This window comes from Aythya marila (genome assembly GCF_965140915.1).
Source record: "Aythya marila genome assembly, chromosome: 3".
Lineage (NCBI taxonomy): Eukaryota > Metazoa > Chordata > Aves > Anseriformes > Anatidae > Aythya > Aythya marila.
Window position 1 is genome coordinate 102,386,966 of NC_139044.1, and position 21,478 is coordinate 102,408,443.

Below are 21,478 nucleotides of genomic sequence, written 5' to 3' on the forward strand. Positions count from 1 at the left end.
CTCCTTCATAGCTACCCCAATGTAGCTGCCAGGGCAGGGAACTGAACTGTACCTGAGCCAACACACCTTTGAGCTTGTTTGTGTATAGTTCCTAGGAACTGATGAAACAAATTCAATACAGCACTCTGTGAACTTGGTTACACTGCTATGAAGGTGTTCACATCTCAATTGCCTTAAGAAATATGGGCCTGATGTCTTAAGTAATGTTCATGCCCTCTTGGGAGGAAAATAAATGTTATTTAAATCTTTTTTTTTTTTTCTACTGCTACTTAAAGAAGGAGTTTTCTCTTAATTTCTTTAAACTGATGTTGAGAAATTCATGCATCCAGACAGAATCAGAGCAGTGCCCTGTGATTTGGGTGGCTAGGCTTACATCTTCAGTAAGAGCAATGAAAATTCAAGACCAAGCAATTATGCATTGACTGCAATATATTAGCCTGTCTTTCTAAGAAAATAGATATTATGTATAACTTCCTCTGTGAATGTCTGTCTTTCACTGTAGCTCTTAATAACTTTTTAAACCTTTTTACTAATTCCAGTTACATTTGCAAGACAGGTAGAAGCATATCTCCAGTGAAGCCACCAGTTGTCTGACAGTAGGCAGCTTGGGCAGATGGAGAGATCCCTGCAGAAGGAGAGGCTGCAGCCTGAACTCTTCCCACCACCTTGACACACGTGCCTAGGAAACTGGATTTTGCTGGCTCAGTTCCTTAGAAAATAACTTATGTTATACTGCTGCTTTATTTTTACTTTATCTCAAATCAAACTATTACTTCCTCTTTGGATATTTTAAATATGGAAGAAGAGCAGGAATTTAATTTCAGTGTTTAGCCCCAGATTACTTCATAATACTGCAGAAAGTGCATGATGGAGGGGATGGGACTACAACCCCACCTTTTTCTTAATTTTATTAAAATGTACTTCAGATATTGTGCTTCTCATAATGTTAATTCCTTTTTGTTAAAATAGCTATTTTAACTTGCTTCCTCCTTTTGTTAGTGTTTTTTTTTGTTTGTTTGTTTTGTTTTGTTTTTGTTTTTTTTTTCTTTTCAGTAATGATTCATTAGAGACCCAGAAGCTTCAAGGATTTTTGTAGCTGTTTTGTATAAGGACTGTTCCCAGAATGGAGCATGTTGTGTGACAGGACACAAACTGATATAGTTCAGCTTTATTTCCTTATTTCTCATTTGTATTTGTTTTGTGTAAATATGGTCTGTTTATGCTGATCTCTTTTGCTCACTGGTACCTGTTAAATACTTTTTCTTGTCTTCTGTTTCTTTCTTCGTGGTAGCTTGATTAATGTTATGTCATCTTCCTTCACATACAATGTATTTATTGCCATGTGTTTGGAACCTAGAGGAGAAAACATCTACACATGCTTTTTTCAGATTAATAATGCATTACTTCTACCTTTGTGTGCTGTCCTTTCTTAACTTTGTGGGGAAAAGTGCTGACCAAAATACACATTGAGGATATGTTTAAGACGTGTATGATTTGTCAAGAGCCAATCCATATTCAGTTTTTGGAGAGAGGAGAAAACTAACATGCATACACGCAAAAAATGCAACCCTTCTTTTAATAAACCTTTTTCATTTTTTTTATTCCTTATGCTCTTTGTATTTCTGCTGTATGTTGACATCTTAGATCTTGAAGTTTGCAGGTGATGTTTCGCTCTGCTGTAAATTAGTAGGTCATGTTTACGTCAGTGATTGTTCCGTATTTGTAGCTTTCTAGCAAAGATGTAGTGGGAATGTTCACTAGGTTTCACTCACAGCAGCAGGAAAGCTGGGAGTGGTAGGATGGCCACGGTCACTGCTGCAGGATGCTTGTGCCATCTCCTACGAGGTGTTTGCACTCACAGCATCCTGAGGTCTGGCCTGGGCTGATCCTCAGACCAGACTCACCATCTGTGCAGACAGGCACGCGTGCAGGACTGCCTGGGAAGGTATGGGAGGGCTCCTGATGGATCAGGGTGACACCAAGCAGCTTAGCCACTGGGGTAAGCAGGTCAGGAGCCTGCTGGGCTCCAGCTTGCTCCTGAGGCCGCCGCTGGGGTCAGAGCCTTCATGCCACGGGTAGGCTGCAGGTGGAATAAAGCAGGCAACTCTTCTTGCTGACTGCTGAGAGGTGAAACCTCCGAAAGGCATTAAGCACAGTATGATGGTGACCTTTGTAGTTACTGCATACCGACACCAACCACTTCCTAAGGGTGCGGCATGCGTTATCTCATCTCCAGCTCAGATTGTAAACAGTTACAAGCCTAGAAGTTCATGCTCTTCATCCGCTTATGTTCACCTGTAAGGTGTAAGTTTATCTCAGGGTTTCAAGCTAGCTTGTTTATCTTCTAAGTGACATGACAATCGGTGGCCTTGGGGAATGTTATGCTGGGCGTGTTTGTGCTGTGTTTCTTGCACTAAGCAATGCTGCTGAGCCTGGCAACTGTCCATGCTGTTGTTGGCTCCAGTATGTTTGTTTGGTCCTACCCTGTACTTTGGAGCTATATGACTGCGAGGGAGCCCATCTCCACCGTGTGATTTCGTCCTTGTCTCTGCTGCAGTTCCTCATCTCTGCTGCTTGCCTGAGCAAAAGGCACCAGGACTTGGCTGGCATCAAATGGCTGCACTTCCTGAGTATCAGACTTGGTGGTATTCTGAGTATGTAGTGCCCCACACTTACCTCCTTTCTTCCATGATGTGATATCCTGCTGGAACAGCAGTCTTAGACATGGGCTTTGTATAGATTTGTGTCTGAAAATCCATTCCCAAGTACTTCAATGGCTATTATTTGGGGTGAAGTATGTAATTCTTGCTTGTTTTCCCGTGCCCTCTGCATCTGTGCAGAGGCACGTTAGTAGGATGATAACCCACTTTTCTTTCATCTTTTGTTTCAGGTTGACATCGTTTGAAAAATCTGACTTGAGAGGGAGCAGCAATCTAGTTCTAGCTTCAGTTCACGTTGGATATTTAGTTTAAAATCAGGTTATGACAAATCCTTAGACGACTCATAAATCCGAAAAGTGTGATAGTCTTTTTAGCAAACTGTCAGTTAGTGCTAAATATTTTCACCAGTCATTTCACATTTCCATTAGCTCCTTAAACAGCTGAGGTTCACAGATTTGAATGGAATATAATGTTTATGGCTGTGTTCACTGCCTTTCAATTTAGACTACTGCTTTGAAGCTTTATTGTAGTTTGAGGTGGAAGTGTTTTCAGAAAGTTGATCATGTGTTTGATTTCTGTTGTCTGAAAAGATCTGCATGGCTTGTTTTTTCCCTCGTCCCCCTCCATAATTCTACTATACTGGTCTCCAGACCAACACTGGCCTGTTTGTTATCTTTCATTGGTGGAAATTGTCCCATTTGAATGGGATGGGTTGGTGTAGCTGTAAATATCAAAGGAACAGGAATTAAAGAATCATGGAGTATCCGGGGTTGGAAGAGGCCCTAAGGATCATCGAGTCCAACTCCTGGGTCTGCTCAGGACCACCCAAAATCAAACCACGTGTCTGAGAGCATTGTCCAAATGCTCCTTGAACTCTGTCAGGCTCAGTGCCGTGACCACTGCCCTAGGGAGCCTGTCTCAGTGCCCAACCACCCTCTGAGTGCAGACCCTTTCCCTAACACCATCCTGACCCTCCCCTGTCCCAGCTCCATGCCATTCCCTCGGGTCCTGTCGCTGTCCCCAGAGAGCAGAGCTCAGCGCCTGCCCCTCCGCTCCCCTCGTGAGGGAGCTGCAGGCCGCCATGAGGCCTCCCCTCAGCCTGCTCTGCTGTGGGATGAACAAACCCAGGGACCTAAGCTGCTCCTCTCTAGACCCTTCACCATCTTTGTAGCCTTTCTTTGGATGCTCTCTAATGGCTTTATGTCCCTCTGATACTGCGGTGCCTGAAACTGCACGCAGTGCTCGAGGTGAGGGCTCAGCAGTGCAGACTGGGAGAGTTGAGGCTGAGGAAGGGTTGAGCCATCACGTCCACTCATCGTGCCAATAAAAGCGTTATACTTTTTCTGGTAAGCAAACCTGCAGCTTCAGGAGGGATCACTGGAAGGCAGCAGGGGCACTTGGGATTCCTGCTTTTTCCTCTCACCTTTCCTCATACAGCTTCAGTTCTCACCCCTCGAGGCTGACCTGCTCTTTTCATTGAAATAACTGCGTATTTTTCAGTGTGATACCATAAAATTCTAATCTTCAAGTGTGAAAGAAGGACAAAGATGGTGCTCTTCTCTCGTCTTTCTGAGTAACAACTTTTGTGCTGCCCTAGACAGTGTTAACTAGAACTATCCCTCGGAGAGGGCCGGAGTAAACCAGTATGTGGATGTGCACATCTGTATGTTCTATCAAAGTCACCTTAATTAACATGAAAATCCACTTCTAAATATTTAGGGAGCTTTCATATGTGACTTCTTTAACGTGTGACATGGGAATTGTCCGCTACTATTGTTTGATGGTTTTGAAGAACTTGGAATATTCAGGGTTTGATGTGAAAGAGGAAATTCTGTCTCAAATTCTTTGCAGTGAAAGTAACTTAGGGGAAGTAGGCTTAGAAAAATGATGCAGTCCTGCCTGTGCAATCTTAAATGAGGACATGAGATATAGGCACATCATATTTTAATGCATGTACAAATGCTTAAGAGGGCTTCAATAGCTCTGTCTTCTGTGGTGCATCATGATATGCTTAGGGATTCTAAGTGTGTCAAGTTGACTTTTTCTTTAATTTAGGTGGCTTATGCCATTTATAATTAATATAGACCTACGATGTTGAGAACTCTGCAGGGATCAGAGATTGTTTTGTGATTTGCCTGAGATTTTTTTTCAAAATACAATGTTCTCATATTTCTCTAAAACTCTCTGTAAGTTTGCTTTTAATAATAGTAATAATAAACCACTTCAATTTCTTTTCTTCTAATCAGCACTCATTCAGTACATTGAAACAAATAAAAAGAGGATATATTTTAAATAAGGATAGTTTGCATGAATTATTTCCTAAAAGAAGTACTTGTTGGTTTTTAATGTTGCTATTTCCTATGGATGTTAACAGTTAACTAATTTAATGGAACTGTAAAAGAAAACAAGATGTGAGCTGCTCAGAAAAGAAGAATGCAAATACAGTTAAATAAAGTGGTTGTTCTCTGAATGCAGTATGCTTAGGCAGGTGTAATCTATTCTGGGTATGTACCACATATGCAAAGCACATAAATACAAAAAGTGGCTTCGGGGCAGTCTGTCTCAAAACAAACGAGTGTTGGGCATCTGGTGCTACACATTAAAAGTTCGTATACTTGAAGATGTAAAGACTTGAGTAGATGTAAATGAGTGAGCAGTGCTGTACGGCAGGCAAGACTGGAGTTAGTTCAGAGCCTTCTTGGATCGTCTGTTGTTAGCAGTGGAGCAGTCGGCCTGAATGAGGGCCTTTATTGCCATGGAGTTATGAATTACAGCATTGCATACCATGCTCAAAATGAGTAACAGCGTACACAGAGAAGGGGCTGTGTACTCTGTATACAGAGCTGTATTTTCCTTACCAGTGGTTCTTGTTCAGATCATTGCCATCTTCTTTTACACTCTCTCCCTTTCCCTGTGTTCTCTTGAGTCTTTGTCTGTGTAGGGGGGTTTAGCTTTTGTTTGCTTGGTTTTTAGGCTAAATATTAAATTTGAGACAGAAAATTAGAAGATAAATTCCATATCTAACTCCTTTTACCATCAAAGGACCATTATTCTCTCAACTGATACAGTGCCTCTAGTAAGTGTACTGATACAACAGACATGGGAAGAGCAACGACAGTCACTGTACAGTTTTCATCCTATAGCTGTGGGGGGAGTACCCCCAACAAAATACCACTGCTGTAGGGAATGTGTATTTGGGGATAACACTGTGCCACCAACTTCTTGCCTCCCTTGTTTTGGCAGTGCAGCTTCACTGCCAGTCCAGTTCTGTCCACATAGCTGTAGGCTACGTGGAATGCAGTTGTACTCCTGGTAAAATCCCATAGTATGTGAACAGTTTGAGATCCAAGAGAAATTACTTCATATATTTCTGTTCACCTAGTCAGTTTCGTGTGCTCAAGTTTTGAGACAGACTGTAAGTGCTTCAGGGCTGCAGAAATATGAATCTATGGTATTCAAAAATTTCCTTCATAAAGTATCCTACTGAATAACAGTAGTATTGTGTTATATATTTCAAAGTGTCTGAGATGAGTAGCAGTCCCTCAGTGACTGGTTGTCGAAATGAGGTTAGGTTAAATCTGTGCAGAATTTTAGGTCAGCTTGAGGCTGCCCTTAAACAGTGGTTTAAGTGAATAATAGCTTTGAGGAGTATTTGCAAATGGAGGAAGAAAAAAATTGCTTTATGTTCTCATACATGTCTGAAGGATGGTTAGAAATTTTCCAAAACTCAGCCTTTTTCTGCTTAATACCACTTGGTACTTCCATCCAGATCGTAGTCAAATTATTTTAATATTTATTCTTAAAAAGCTAGACTACCAAGCCATGTGGGAAATGCAAGTTTTTCACCACATTGTATTGCAAATGTTTAAAGTGACATGCCTGCATCTTCCTTTTTATAAGAATCTATACAATATCTCTTCAACTTAACTAAATTTAAAGAGCATTTGGAGGGATTACAAAACCTTCTACGGTACAATAAATATGCAATGCTGATTTCATTATGTTAACAGTAGCTTTTAAATGTTTGTTCTTCACTGGAGGGAAAAATAAATATAGGGGAGACATCTTCCGTTCCAACTTCTTAATGAGCAGGTGTGCAGGGGGAGTTGTCTTCTCATGAAGGCTTAATTGTGTGTGCTTTCCTATTGCACATATGGTAAACCTGGTAGTTAAATACAAGTTAAGACCACCTCTTCTTATGAGTCTAAAATGACAAGGCTTCTTTTGTAAGTGCATCCAGGAGTTAGCTGAGTACTAATAGCTGTCACATTCAAAGCAGACCTGGTAATTAAATCTTCTGGTCTATCATGTTGGAAATTTATTACTCTTCCCTGTTTTCAGCACACAATATCTCATGTATTGGTGTGAATAGATCTATTAAAACAGCTTCTTTCACTACTTTGAGCACTTCTATCTTCGTGAAATTACATCGCTGCTTTCTGGAAGAAGCTTGCTAAAAGCTTCCCACGTGGGCTCTGATAAGAAAGCATCTTATTGTCATGAATCAGCTAGATGAATAACTGTTCAGCTGTGGTAATCTGAGTGATATTTTCCAAGAGAGAATGATGTGGAATTTGTATGGGGTAAAACAGAAGGGAAGAAAGGGAGGATTGTAGCAGGTGGGTGGCTTCAGACGCTGCTCTTGGGAGGCCATGGGAATTTCACTTCTTGACTTGAAGGACACACTGACACTGAAAACTCCTATATTTTTTCTGTTTATTAAATTGTACAGTTGCATCCTGTTTACATGTTTCAAGATGTAACTCCTCTAGCACAGGGATCACAGGATTTGGGTTTGGTTGTGGCACTGTGCACAGCCGTGGTCACACCCTGTGACCAATGCATTGTTCCCCGGCTCCTCCACTGCCTAAGGGGGCGATTGCTGCCAAGGGGGTCTCATCTTCACCCTGCAATTCTTACCTTATTGACAGTATATGGCTGCACAAAAGCAGCCTCCTGACAACATTAAGGAAGCCAGTGAGGTTATTATGTTTTGCATAATCACACATTGTCCCCACCATAAGTAAAAGTGAGAATCGAAAGCTGAAATTGTGCATATAAACTGTCACATTTCATACTCTTTCCCACGTGTCCCTAAGCTTTTGTCCTTGGACCCTGCGGCTACCAGGCCATGAGCTGTATCATCAATTCTGACAGAGTGGAGTGGAGGGAGATGAGTTTCACGGCCGTTCATGCCTCCTGGCTACTCTTGGCTGACACAAAAAACAGATGAACCATGGGCTGTCACACAAATATAGAGCAGATCCCACAGCCTTTCTTTCTGCATCTGTCACTGGTCCTGTGCTGAGCCTGACACAGGTTTTCTAATTCTGCCTGTCAGCTTGTGGCTTTGTACAATGGAGCTTTCTTGTTAAGAGAGGCATTACAGCATGTCAGCGAAAACACACTGGGTGAATGGAGCAGCAGCTGACTGGGAAATATTAACAAGTAGATGTCTGCGGGAAATAAACTGGGAATGAAGATGCTCCAGAAGGACTGGGCCTAGACCAGACAGCATTTCACAATTTCATCTTTTTTAAGAAGAAGCCAATTATGCTGATTACCAGTCTGTTGTTCCCAGATTTCAAAGATAACTAAGCAGCCACAGAAACAGATTTATTTTTAATGAGTGAAACCAAATGTAGGTATGCAGGATGTTGCTGAATGCAGTCAAATTTCTTAGTGTAAAGTTTTCTGGACATCCATAGCACAGGAGACAGACGCTTGGAAGGCAGGAGCTCTGCAAAGATTCAAGGGAACACAGTGGACATGGAGCTCCATTTAAGTTACCAGTGCATTGTTAGAAGGAGTGGAGAGAGGGACAGGGATTAAATTGTCTTTGGCTGGGATTTGTAAAACAAGTATTTTTCTCTTTGCACAGCAATGACAGTAATACACAAATTCTGCATCTGGTCCTAGTATTCACATCTTTAAAAGGTCTTTTTAAAACTCATAGGAGGTATAGAAAAAGAGCCACAAGAATTACTAGTGCCAAAACAACTCTTGGTAGTGATTTAATGGGGAAAAGGATGAATTATTAACATCTTTTATTTACTCCTGCATTTCTATTTTATGGATCCATGTCCAGGTAATTTTTGACAGGCTTCCTGTCATCTGAAGATAGATGCCTAAAATAGGTCAGATGGGTTGCTGTGTCAGGTGCATCTCTGTGCAATAGGGTGTCCTCCAGCACCAACAGAGCAATGTCATGGGGAGGGCTGATCGGAAATAGGCAGCTGGTTCTTCAAACAGTAGTGAAAAATGATCAGAAGAAAATGGTCTGAGAAGATGATTGAAAGGAGTTTTTATTGTTGTTTTTGAGCAAATTAAAACACACTCAAAAAAAAAAAAAAGGAATTAAAGGGGTAAGGTGGCATGCAAGGAATATAATTTCTTTAGAAATACTTCTTAAAATCGTATTTCATTGGTTGAAGCCCAAGAAAAGGAGGAAGATTTTGAGTGTCTGAGTAAGTATTTTGTCTGTCTGACTGATCAGAAAGAAAAGACTTTTATGTATATTTATCCATGTTCTTTCTGCACGATTTAGGGAGGCTGGATCTCATTACATACATGCTCAGCCCACAGGCTGGGTGACTGGCAGGATGCTGGCTAATCAAGGAAGAGCCTCTTGGGAAAGCCTTGTGTGGGAGGGGAGATAAGAGCTTTGTCTTTCTCTGTGTAGAGATTAACCTAGTAGCTGGGTATCTCCAGGAAAATGCCAGAGAGGAAGACTGAAATTTCTCCGTGGATACAGAGAGAAAGGCCTGCAATAGGAGGCAAATCCATGAGATCCCTCTGTAGAGAGGCTAGCTGAATTTTTGGGGCAATAAGAAACAAACCCAGGAGGCTGTAAGAAACAGCAGAGCACTGACAAAAAGGAAATTGTTTCCTCGGGTTTCTCCTCCCTTTCAAAGACAGAAGTGAAGCACGTCCGAGGGAGGCAGTACTGGTGGAGCTGGTGAATACTGGTTCACAGTAATAGTGGTAAGTGGTAAATAAGGTGCTGGCAAGAGGAAGGTTTTAAGAAGAGAGAGGGTCAGGAGACACCTGAGTCAGACGAAGCTGACTGATGCAATGGCTGAGTGCTGGCTTGGACAGGTTTTGTGAGAAGGAAAAACAAGGGCTGGCAGAGGAGCTGGAAAGCATGTGGTTTGGAGCTGTAGGAGAGGAGCTCACAGGCATCCCTCACCCAACTATCAGAAGAGATCGAGCACCATAGTGCTGCTGCCTTGACCAAGAAATCTTATACTAACTTTTCTCTCCTACCTTCTTTTTTTTCCTCTTTCATTATTTCTCTTTCTTCCCATTTAGAGAGAAATATAACTTGACTCACTGACTGAAGCTGAAGTAACTCTAAATGAAAAGAAGCTATGGTTCCCCAAACCAGTAAATTGCTCTTCTCACCATTAGAGAAAGTAGCGGATCTCTTGAAGTGTCCAGACCTAGGCAGATCATGTGCCCTGGTAATATTTGTTAGCCATATACAAGTTACTGTCTTGTTTTTGGTCTAGCTGGGAAATGGGTAACCTGCAAAATTCGGGTCAACAAGCTAATGCATCCACTGGGCCTTCTGACCTTCAAATCCAGGAAGCCACTTTCCTATTTTATATGCAGACATACCACAATAAAAATAGATATTTTTGAAACTTTTTTTTTCCTCCTAAAATGTCAGGAGAACGTGGGAAGAGGGCAATAATGTGTTTTTGTCATATTTGCTAATTTTCAAGCAAAACTTGAGGCAAAGCAGCAAGTAGGAGGGGAAGGTTAAAAACAGTGTGGAGAATGTGCAGGAACGGAGGAGGGAACCTCCTTTTGGTGGCATAATGGTTATTTGAACAGCATGCTGGGTGGCTCTAAAATGCTATAATGCGTATACACACACACACATGAATATATAAAAGCTCCTTGAAATAAGCTTCTTGTTGCCTGAGCTCTCAGGTTGTTCCTTTAGCTATTGATGTTTTTTTTTCCTTTTTTCCAGAAGTATGGTAGAAAGTTTTTCCATATCACATCTGCCTCTAAGTGGAAAACAGTGTGGAAGATGAGAATATTGCAGAAATTAAATGCTCATTTTCAGAAATTCCAAATGTTAACCTACATCTTGATAATTGCAACTATTTTTAAATAACACATTGTTATTTAACATTATGTTATTGTTATTTACAATTGTTATTAACATTGTTATTTATAACATTATGTTATAAAACTGTTTTGATTATGAAATTAAGAATATCACAATCTTGTGTTTGACTATAAATTAATTCCCCAAAGCTGCTTTAAAAAAAAAAAAAGATAATAAAGGATGTTTTTAAGTTTAAAATTTACTTACTCTGAGCATATAGAGTAACATTTGGATAAATCTGAAAATTGGAAATAGCTTGAAGTGGAACTAGAACTGAATTCTGAATTCCTCCTCTTCGCTTGCATCTCATCATCTTTATTAAAATGCTCTGCCTACGGTCCACTTTTGCTCAAAGTAGTGGGCTTGTCTGTGTATGTGTATGTTGTCCTGGTACTGTTTCTTGGAATGCTTTGCTAAATGTGTGAAAATGTGACTTATTTCGTACACTATGAAGCCTGTGAATCTATTGCTGGATGCAGTCTGTGATCCTTCAGAGTACGTTTTCATGAAGTTCTGATCCAGAGGATTTAAGCTATGTGAGGGGTCATAACATGTATTTTTTACCTTCAGGTTTAAAAGTGCATTGTATTAAGCATCTCTCTCATACCAGTTTGAAACTAATCCCATCCCATATACTTATTGAGCCAGAAAGAGTTAAGAGGTGAATTTCTGCCTTCTCTAAGACCACTTGTGCCACCGCACGCTTTTAAAAGCTCATTGACAGAACAGAGCTGTTAGTTCCGGTTTTATACAGTCAATCTAAATAAAGTCTGACCCTTATTTTTGTTTTTCAGGCTTGTCTAACTCTACCTTGAGCCAAATTCCTAGACTGGTTGGTGCTTTCTCATGGGATCCCTGTGACTGACAAAGGAGAGCTTGTTGTGGTAGGCGTTTGCATTTAACTGTCTTGACAACACTTGGCCTGGGCACAGACAGATGCAGTTTCCAATGCAGCCACTCTTTCATAGGCCTCTTAAGCCAACAAGAGCTGGAAAAAAGCTCCTGAGAGAGGGGTTTTTGGAGTCTCTGGAATTACTGATGTGTTCCCCCATAAAAAATCAAAACCATGTAGTCCAAACTTCTACAGAGGACAGAATTCGTCAAAGTTAGTTTTTAGTTATGGAGCTCTAGAATAAAATGAGCTCATTTATTTACAAAATTAAATGTAGGAAAAACAAACAAACAAAAAGCTGCATTCCTATTTACCTTCTAGAGAAATGCATGGCATAGAGAGAAACTTGTTTTGGTGCAGTTTTACAGTTGTCCTCATAGTATAGTTTTACTGTACTACTTTAAATAGTCTCATAGTTTTTATTTTTATATTGAGCTCTATAGCAGAGCCTTATTTACTTTCATATGTGTTCCTTGATTTATTAGCTTAGTGTTCCACAATACTACACTTTCAATTTTAATGAACAGTAATACTCTAAATAAGGAAACAGGGTAATAAAAAAGTGATTCTCTTTTAGAGGTGGCTACAAATCTATATGTACTGATATCATGGCAAACTGTTGATTTATTTGATAAATGCATTTCCAATCAATGAAAAAAAGATGTAGCACACATGCTTATCTTGCCTACTAGAAGGCAATAAAAATTCTATTTCAATAATGAGTGTCCATTTTTTTTTTCTGATAGTGGATTGGAAAAAAATCATCTTGTAAATATCACCAGTGCCATAAGTGCTGCGTTATGCTTACCCTAGTATGTTGCTATATGTGGAAATTAATGACACTCTTAGATTCTTCATTTCCCTGAACTTGTAGTTAGCTATTAGTAATTTTCCATTTTCCTTAGCAATGCCACTTTTGCTTGCATTTATCTTTTGAAAATAGTATTTAACAGCCATATACTTACAGACTGGCAGACTTTCTTCTTTTTTTCCTTTGAAACTCATGTTCTTGGCTTAATCCTCAAACTGTAATAATGTTCTTGCATGACTTTTTCTGAGCACAAGAAGAACCTAGTGTGAAGAAAACATAACCATTTCCTCATTGGCTTGAGTTTAGCTATTGAGTTTTTATATAACAAGCTGAGTGTTCAGCTTGAGTAACATGTTTTAGTTTGAAGAAATGCTGTTTAAATGTAAAGCTTGCTGAAATATTTCACCTGGTGTTTTTTCCAGCTCACTTTTTTTAGTACTAACTGAAAAAGAAAAAGCTTTTTCTGTTTACCTTTTTACTAGCAGAAGAACAAAACAGGGGAAAAAAAAAAAAGAAAAAAGAAATTTGAAACTAGAATGTATTATTGTTTTCTGTACCTCTTGCTTAAAAAGGGGGGGGGGGGGGAAAAAGTCAAAATCAAACAATTCTACTACTTCATTGCTGGGTATTTTAAAGATTTGTTTTAAAACTTAAATGCAGAGAACTGGGATTAATTTCTTGTTTTCCCCTGCAGTTTGGACTGTAGATCATGTAACTTCATAAACTTTCATCTCAGAAGTAATCACTATTTCTGTTCCCCCTGCTTCTTTTGGAAAGCAGTAATAGAAGCATCTGGTGCATCTCTACCACTCTAGAAACTTTCTTCATGTTTTTATAATAAATGTATAATGACAAGTTTATACGTGTAAGTTCTTGTGGTCAATGATGAATTTTAGGTTGGATAATTCCTTTCCTACTTTGTTATGCAGGTAGACTGTGTCTCTTCTTGGTCCCCACATGCTAAGCTAAATAAGCTAAGCTCCCATGTCTCCTTCCTTGAGGTCAGCTCTCCATTCTTCTCCTGTGAGAGTTCCAATATTTCATACATGCTGGTCTGCCTATGCATTCGTTCCACATCACATTCTTATAAGCAGTTCAGTTTGTTCTCTTTATTTAATTTTCAGCTGAGGTCTTTCTAAAGACCCTTACAGCTCTCCAGGCATCTTACTGCCTTTTCTGAAATATAAGGGGCAAGTTTTCTTGAAGTACTCTTAGGATCTGTGTCCAATCTCTTGGAAAAAGCATGCAGAAAAGGGCTATTACTAATATTTTAAAGGAGTAGAAACTACATTTTAGTGTCATTGTTCTACCAAATGTGAAACAACTGAACTTCAACAGTCTCCTTTGGGCTTCTGTGATCATTCTGAGCAGCTCAGATCCATTGTGTTTTTCCATAGCTGAAGTGTGATTTGATTTTTGCATCTTTCTGCTCCCTGCCAACCCTGTTTGCACGGAAATGGCTCTGAAGGATTACTGAAATGGAGCATATTCTGGCAGAAGTCTGTATTGGAAAATATTTGTGGCATACGGATGATCATGAGGTATTTGTGTAATGAACAAGAACATACCATACATAGTTCAAGCTATAAATATGAAGCAGAGGAGTGCTGCCATCTGATTTTTCTTGTCTAGCAGGCAAAAGCTCACTGCTCTGTCAGTATGATAGTAAATGTATCGACAGAACCCACTGATCTTCTCTAAGTATTGATCTTCCTCCCTAGACATCTAGAGAAAAGCTGTGTATTTTGTCTTTGGAGATGCTTTCATAGATGGAGCTTTGTAGCTTGCTTCTGCTCATTAGTGGGGGGGGGGAGAAGGGAACAGATGGGGAAAATTAGTTTGCCAGTAAAAGGCAAAAGTCTTCCCTAATGATCTGGTGTTGACTTGAAATTGTGGAGCGTTCTTATGCAGTTGTTTATTTCTGTCTCATTGTCTATAGCCTTAAAATAGTTGTTTCATTTTACTGTGGAAGGAAGCAATCGCAATATTTTTGGCTTTGCCTCAGATGTCACAGCAAAGGTAAGATTTCCTCACTAGTTGTCTGCACCCCTTGTGGTATCTGAGATCTCTGTGCTGAGTGTACCATCATTTATTGGTGGGTGCAAAGTGTGGATGATTCAGCTCCAGTGACACATGCATAATTCGCATTATTATTATTATTTGCATCTTGTAGCCAAGCGGTGTATTTGGGTACTGCTGAATCCAGCTTGGAAATGTTGATAGGTAAAACAAAAGTTAGTGAAGATGTGACTGTAAAATGTCCACAAAAGCAAAGTAGTGGCTTTTCAGCCTGTGACAGGAAGAAAGAACTGCACTGCAGAGGTGACAAACCCATTCTGTGGCAACAGCCACGAGGGTGTCTGAATTACAGTTCACGAAACAGGATGTAAAAGAAATTTATTTATTTTTTTTGGCCTTAGTCCACAGAAAATCTCTTCTGATAGCAAAGAAAGGTTTGAAAGTGAGAAATGACTTATTTTGGTATGCAAAATTTTAGGAAGTATCTTAGATCATTTTAGAGCCATCTGTGTTTCTTTGTTTGCCTGGTTGTTTATATGTACAGGGTTGCGGTTTGTGCAAAGTGACAAGGAATGGTCCTAACCAGGCCAGGAGTTTGCTCTTCAAAATTAAACAAACAAACAAACAAAACCCTCTTAGTTCTTATTGTCACTATTACCACAGAAGAACTTAGCATCCTATTGAAATCAGTAGCTGTAGGTTGCATCTCTGAGGTTTTATTTCAAATACTGGAGGAGTTTGCTCTTCAAAATTAAACAAACAAACAAACAAAACCCTCTTAGTTCTTATTGTCACTATTACCACAGAAGAACTTAGCATCCTATTGAAATCAGTAGCTGTAGGTTGCATCTCTGAGGTTTTATTTCAAATACTGGAGGTTTTTCCCCTCTATTTTGTTGCTGTTTTTTGAAAACATAGTATTGGTTTATAGATGATACAAATTGAGTAAGTTGTTTTGGGGGTTCTACTGTACGATCATTACTAAATTGGAGTTTTCTCCTTTTGCATTTTGTAGAACTGAAATCTGGCTGCAAATGCTTGCTTTTGAACAGATGCTGTGTATGTTTGAAATTGTCTCACCGAATAGTTTGTTCCAGGTATGTGTAAATGGCCACTTCTCTATTAAGATTGGATTGGAAGAGTTGGTGGAGTCGGGAATTGACCACTTTTTTCCCCTAGTAGTGAATGAGAAGGGAGTAGGGGACACTGCTGCAGACACACAAAACAATCGGGAAAGCAGTAGGATTCCAATACTTAAATGTGCTGGAATGTACTGGCAGTGCATGAAGTGGAGAAAGAGGCACAAGTCAAGACACTTGTCTGTTGTTGTGTATTTTGACCTTCATAGGGAAGAGTTAAGCAACCACTGCATACCAGTCCTTGTAGCAATTGACTGTCTTATGCAGAAGGGTCTTGTTGCTCATAACAAAGTCAGTTCCTGAGCTTTCGTAACCAGAACTACCATTTTTTTCTTCTTTTAAATGAGATTCACTACAGCTGTGCTTGAGAAACTTTTTTGTCTCTTCCTAGATTCAGGGGTTACTCTAGGTCATCTAACTTTCTCTGACCAGTTTTTTGTTTGCTGCTAATGTATTGATACCATCTTTTTCCAAGTAAAACCAGTTCAAAAGCCCTCTGTGTTTTCTCTCAGCGTTACTGAATTTTCCTCCCATCCTGAATAGCTAGAAATTTTCTTCCTTCCTTTATGTTCAGTTGTGGCTTGCTTTTTGCATAACTCCATCCAGTTTCACTTCGCTACAAAATTTGAAGGTTGGGTTGAAACAGTCCCACAGGGTAAGAACTGCCCGGTGGGAAAGAAGCTGCTGAAGGGCTTCTGCATCTCAGAGAGAAAGGATCTGTCAGCTTCATCCCTTTCCTTTGCCACTAAGGTAAAAGGCTGATTTACAGCTTGCCGACTAACTTTTATATTATTCAGTGGTCCTTTTAATGCCTCTATCTAATTGAGGTGTTGGTTTCCAGTTCTATAAAGGCTGGAATTGAAGGCAGAGGAAGCAGGAGGTTGGTGTCTGGGTCTGTCACAGGAGCAAGCTGAGCTGTGCAAGAGAAAGAGCTTTCTCTGGGTCTGTGGAAGTAACTTGTCCATGAACTTGGAGCCCTCTCAAACCTCAACACTTGCTGTTCCAAACAGAGTACTCACTTTTCAACCATACTTTCTTGAAACAAAACACAAAGCCAATCTCCCCAGAACAAAACATTTCATTTCGAGTATTAGTAGAGAAGGCAGGAGAGTACAAATTGTCTGTGATACAGGATCATTATATTCCCTTAGGTACTACATACCACTTTGCCTGCTTTTTCCATCTGCTAAGCCTCTAAATGCTGCTGGTGTTCCAGCATCCCAGGCCTTCTGCTTATTTCATGTCATTAGCAGGTATTGGTGCAGTTTCCATCAACACAGCTCTTCTAACCATAGATTTAAATCAAGTCCAATTTGTTCCTGTGTCCAAATGTTGTGACCAGTGACTGGGGGGAAAGGTCTCTGCCCTTCAATCTGAATTCTGGTTTCACCACACTCTAGAACCCTTATTTTCCATCCATATTTTTTAATGTATTATGATATATATATATGTACTCTCTCTCTATATATATATATATTTTTTTTTAATTATGTCATTGTTACCAACATTTTATAAATGGCTAGTTAATTCCATTCATTTGATAACTGCTACTCATTCAGAACCTGCACGTGGTCAGTTTATGCTTTAAATGCCTTTTAAATCTTGTTATTTGGATGTCACCTGGTCTGCATATCCTCCTCTCTTCATTTTTATCTTCTGTAAGGTTTAGCTAGCAGGGTTTAGATTTTTTTTGTCGTTGTTCTTGTAGAGTACAGATTAGACTACAAATATGCCTGTAGTTAATCAGTTCTGACCTAGTTGCTTTGACAGTCACATTGAGACAACCCATTAATTCAACTGCATGACTTTAGCTATTAGACTTCAGGTGTTTGAAGCTTATGTAGCATTCCCTTGGCTTACAGCTGTAGTAGTAAGTCTGTTGCAAACACCTGTATGCTCTCCATTTAGAGCAGTGCTTGATATGGATGAAAGGAGCTCTGGGTTTCCCATCTTCTCTTGTGCTGTGGTCTTCCTGTGTTGGTCTGCTCAAGTCTTCATGCTTGAACGAGTTCTGAAACCCTCCGAGCACCCCTCTTTGAGATATGATGCTCTTGCTCCCATTTGTGCTGACTGCTGTAAGGGAGATGCACTGCCTTTCTCTCCCTTCACTTTTGAGACAAATAATTGCTCCAGCTTCTTTTGGAGAAGCAGCAGCCAGGTACTCTATTCCTCCCTCATAACTTGTTTTTAAAATAGCACTGTGTTGCTCTTGAATCTGTTTAATTGATTTCCTGCTGGAAAGAAGCTAAAGGGCTATCTTCCCCAGTTAAATGGGGGCAAAATACTGCATTAGTAGTCAATGAAGGTTAACCAGGAATTTCATAAAATTAAATATATGATACCTTTGAGACAGTTGCTCTTTTCACAAAATATAAAAATAGGAATTCAAAGACATTTTAGTGTTCAGTTCCTTCCTTCTAACAGCTTTTTTCCTTCCTCTCTAGTTTTAATATGGACAAACAATTTAATCCTAAAAGCATGTAGAGCTTTTAACTTCTAGCCAAGTACTTATTGTCCTTTGTGGGAGGGGGTGGGTGGGAAGAAGACAAAAACCTAGAGAATAATTTCAAGCCTGTGACAAAGCTTACTCATTTAATAAGCTATCTTTAGGAACATTAATAACCATATTTTTAAATGAAATTTCTATTATTGGCCTCCTAGATTGCTCTCTCTTGGTTGACTTTATTGTACCTAGCAATCAGATTGAATTTGCTACTAGGAATATCTAAAAACAAACCACAAAAGCTAATTTTAAACAGTGGGTTGCAACTCGTGTTGTTTGGTTTAGAACCTCTGGAGCAATTCCTCTCCAAATGCTTCTATTTTAAACTTGGTATGTCAGACAAATGTGGCTGCTCTTTCACCATCTCCTTAACATAAAACGCTATGGTGACCATTAAAGTAAATAGGAAAAAGCAACAATTACAGAACTTACCAAAAAAGATTTGTTTCTTAGTACAGTGGATTTACTTTAAATAGGGGATTATGTCTTGAGCTGGGTGGGTGGCGTGTGACTGTGTGCATACCATGGTACTCGGCTTGGACCATAGTGAACGACCTCATCTGTGATCTTCCCAGAATCTGAAAAGAGGGCAGGCTTCTGGGTTTTTTCTCCTGTTTGGTTTGGGAAAGCATGAGTTGAACTTGGAAAGCTTCCCACTATCTAAAATGCTCAACACGTGGCATCTGGAAAGCGTAGAATATCTTTAAATACCACTTTTGAATTCAGCTTTTTTTTTCCAGTGAAACTTTGCTGTACTAAGTTTTTTTTACTTTATTTTTAATATTAAAATATTGTGTTTGACATGATCACTTGCCTTTTTTATGCTGCATACGAAAGGAAAAACTACAAGAGTAAGACTGCTCAGACAAATCTGGTTTCAAAGATGTTTCCTGATACCCAAATAGATCTAGAAAAAAACACTTGTGCTTTAAATTCAACTACTCATCCATTTTTTGAGGTAGGGAATACAGTATCAAGGGTATTAATTAATTGAATTGTTTCATAACTTTAGATTGTTTTTAACTTTGGAAACCTGTGGTCCATTGTAGCATGCACTGTGCAAACATAATAAAAAAAATAAAACCTTTTCCCGCAGAGGAGTGTGCAGTTTGAGCACGATAATGACTATTCTGGCTATCCTGCAGTGTGGAGAGAGCCGACCTAGTGTTAAGGTAGCTTGATTCCTGTTAGTAAACTGTTTGTCAGAGTGCAGAGCAACCATCTATCAGTTAAAATCCTTTTTAGAAGGGTATCTTTCAGGCATAACTTATGTTCAGGATAAGAGGCTTGAGGTGGATGTTTTACGTAGGGAAGGGGATATCTCTAAAGAGCTATTAGCTGTTTCTGGGTGGTGTTTTCATGCAACAAAATTCTGTGACCTTTTATATAATGAACTGATCACTTGGATGTGTAGGAGGAGCTCATTTTTATAAAGTGGCTTAGGGAATGTATTTTCTTACGGATATCAATGCTTTGGATATCAATGCTTTAAATACCAATGTTGCTTCTTTTTTTGAATTAAAGAAGTTAACAGAATTAAGTCATTAAAAAAACAACACAATATCAAAAGCCTCCTGAAAAAGCTCTTCATCTGTTTGGTTGGTTTTAAAGCTCTTGTTTATAACCCCGTAGAATGATAAGCATAAAAAAAAAAAAAAAAAAAGCTGCCCTAGAAATATTTTTTCCTTCTTGTCAGAATAAATCCTATCAAATTTCCCTTGCTTTATGCTGCATGCCAGATCTCTCTAAGAATAAGTACGTTTTGTATCCCTGCACCCCGAGTACACTCTAGTGGTAAGCACTGCAACCTATAAGAAGGCTGCAGCAAGGGTGACATTTTGGTGCTCTTCTTGCCCAGAACCATGAGCTGGTAGAGGTCGTGGATCCAGTAAAATGCACATGGCATGCACAGAGCCACAACCCAACACTGCTGTTGTGAATATGCAGTGTGTGATACACATAACACACCAGAACTGAGTATCACAGGGTGGGTTAGGTTGAAAGTATATGTTTCAGAGTGTGTGTGAATTTGGAGAAGGGGCTGATACGTTCTAGAAGAGCTAACAGACATCACAAAACACTTGCAGGTAATTTCCATCTTTTGAGTAGGCTGTAATCTTCACTACATATCAAGCCTACAGTATAGTGAGTACTCTGCTCACATTAGGTGTTTTCATATGTATTAATCGTAACCTGAGATGTTCCCATGTGAGCAGATGAATTACATGGTATGTGGATACTGGAAGGGACTGACTGCAGTCCCTTCAGCTTTCCTTTTCCAACAATGCAGTCACATGTAAGGCAGCATACCTTTTTTTTTTTTTCTTTAACTGCAATTCAAATTAATTATGTGATTCAGATTGGTTATGCTGACATATCAGAAAAGTCCAACACCTATTTTTTTTTAAGAGCTGTGCTCAACCTTACAAAAACATGGAAAAAAAAAACACAATAGCATTCCTCTACACATGTTCTATAACTCAGAGGTTTGTTGTAACTCGTCAGTGCTTCTTGTCTAGACAAATCTATCTTGGGGGGCCCTGAAGAGAACACTTCTGCTGTGGTGAAACTGCAGTCTTTCATTTCTTTCTGTATGTTTTTGGCTGTCCCAATATGTCACTAGTTCGATCTCCTGGCCTTTCTGCTTTTGCTGTAGCAGATGTTATGCGTAGTTTCTGGTCCATGCAGATGGGGTGCTATAGTGCTTCTGATGTCTGCAGTAAACAGGTGCATGTGTTATGCTGTAAAAATTGTTAAATGTGGGGAAGAGGGAAATGGGTGGGGGGGGGGAGAACTCAACCAAGCAGCAAAGCAGGAAGAATTACTACATAACAGCAATATTACTGTGTAGGAGTAGATCTGGGGCTGGTGTTGTGAGGCTGATGCATTGCTCCTCTGAAAAGACAGCAAATACCGATTCTAATTCTGCAGAGGGAGTAGAGAATGGAAAATGTCTTATAGGCGGCTGGTGAACTGCTCATCCAACTCACAAGCCTACATGATGTGGTAGGTACTAGCTCATACATGTGCCTGCAATATAAGTAAACTGAGCTGCTCAGTTCTGCAGCAGGTTTGGGGCAGAAGGGGTTACCGATAGCTTTGTATTCAAGTAATGTTCTAGTAATCACTAGTTCATTTTTTTGTGTGTGTGTAGTTCACACTGGTTATAGGAACTTTATCTTGATTGTGTGTGTTGAAGGTCTTCCACAGCCTGTACTAAATGACTTGACTATCAGTAAGAAGGTAGGAGATTACCACATTAAACATCTGCCCTTAATCAGTGTTATTGCATAATAAGGATCTATCTATAGGTTCTATAGCTGTGCTGTCAG

General features: G+C 39.6%; 1 protein-coding gene across 4 annotated transcripts in view; it reads left to right on the forward strand.

The window, feature by feature from the left end:
- Positions 1-21,478, forward strand: part of RNF144A (ring finger protein 144A) — a 62,677-nt gene that overhangs the window by 3,995 nt on the left and 37,204 nt on the right. The window contains exons 2-3 of one of the 4 annotated variants that reach the window (XM_082756143.1): positions 11,577-11,666; positions 15,520-15,601. The exons of 1 other annotated variant lie outside the window; for it this stretch is intronic. The gene's annotated coding sequence lies outside the window, so the exon portion shown is untranslated. Of the gene's footprint in view, positions 1-11,576; positions 11,667-14,487; positions 14,505-15,519; positions 15,602-21,478 lie in introns of those variants that run through there. 2 more of the 4 variants (XM_082756145.1, XM_082756142.1) reach the window with 2 other exon arrangements.